This window comes from Colobus angolensis, unplaced genomic scaffold (genome assembly GCF_000951035.1).
Source record: "Colobus angolensis palliatus isolate OR3802 unplaced genomic scaffold, Cang.pa_1.0 Scaffold19, whole genome shotgun sequence".
In the NCBI taxonomy this organism is placed as follows: Eukaryota; Metazoa; Chordata; class Mammalia; order Primates; family Cercopithecidae; genus Colobus; species Colobus angolensis.
The window spans coordinates 16,047,611-16,049,257 of record NW_012115043.1 but is presented as its reverse complement, the minus strand read 5'-3'; positions in this window follow the sequence as shown (position 1 = coordinate 16,049,257).

Sequence of the window (1,647 nt, the reverse complement as noted above, 5' to 3'; positions counted from 1 at the left end):
CCGGACAATGCACCTGGGGGTCAAGCCCCGGCTGAGGGTCTCCGTCCCGCGTCCCCGCCCCCTCTGCCTCCGCACCACCGTCGGGGACAGAGCCACAAAGGCCTAGCCTCCCGGCCCAGCCAGACTCCGGTGGCCCTCTCCTGCGGCTAGTTGAAGATTGGGGAAGGGGGAGGCAGCCGGGGAGGGCTGGTGTTGAGAGACGGGGAAAGGCCGGAGGCTTCTCCCCTGATGGCCCCCGCTCACCCCCTCCTTCCTTCACACGCAGAGGCCCTGTGCGGGGAAATCTCACTCTATCCCACTTCAGAGATTTGTCAGCTCCACTGGAGGCATCTCCGGATTATAAGCCCCCGGAGATGCCCCCGTGCATTTGGGCACGGCTCTTCTTCTCCCTGCCCCCCTTAGTTGCAGCGCGGGCTTAAAAATATCTCTGAAAAGTGCTCTCAAATGAACAATCGCCTTTAGGGGAGAGGGTTTATCATCTCTTCTTCAAGTTAGTCAAGTTCTTTAATTTGTGAGAGCTGTGCACACAAAAGGCTCTGTCCTGAGAACAGAGGCGAGATCAAGGGATTTCTAGATTCTGTGGGCTTGCTATGGGAGAGGAGGCTTTGATAGATGACTTGGTTATAAATTAAACTAAGGCACAAATGTGAATTTGTTCACATCTAAATTTAATTAAGGATTACAGGAGTTGAAACGTACATTTAAAGAATGTAATCAGATTGCTAAACGTGTGGATCACAGCGTTTACATGTGGATTAACATTTGCTAATCCAAAACTAAATCTGTGGCCCATGATGAGGGCACAGGCTAAAAGCTAGCCTTCATGAAAGCTGCTGACGGAAATCTAGCTTTGGTCACTAAGACATCGACACACTAACTGCCTTTAGCACGTTCAGGAAATCCTCCGGGGCCGGTGCGGTGGCTCATATTTGTAATCCCAGCACTTTGGGACGCCGAGGCGGGCGGATCACTTGAGGTCAGGAGTTCGAGACCAGCATGGGCAACATAGGGAGACCCCCCCCCGTCTCTACCCACCACTGATCCCCATACCCCCAAAACTTAGCCGCTCCAGTAGTCCCAGCTACTTGGGAGGCTGGGGTGGGAGGATCGCTTGAGACAGAAGTAGAGGCTGGGGTGAGCCATGATCAGGCCACTGCACTCCAGCCTGTTTCCAATAAATAAATAAATAAACCCTCCTGATGAAGAAGTAGTAAAAAAAAAAAAAAAAAAAAAAAAAAAAGCAGAATATTAGGATAACACTACCTTCCCCCCTTAAGCTCATTATAGTAAGAACAGCCTATTTAGCAATTTCAACTTACTGCATTTAAAACAATGATATCCTTGGTATGCTGACATTGAGACCTGTCCAAAGCTTAATATATTTTCAGGGACAGTGCAGATGTGATTTTACCTGAAATCTTACAGTACTTTTGTGGCACATAACTTGTACATATTTTTCGTGGGCCAGTAAGCATCTTGAGGTCACAAATAGTCCGTAATCCACCTTTGTGTTATTCACAATGTGAAGGACATTGCTTTATGATTATTAAGAATTGAATAGATCTTCGTTGACTGAGGGAATAATGAATTACTGTGCCAAAATGCCATTAAATAGATGGAGAGCAATTGGGAGACAGGTCTCTGGGA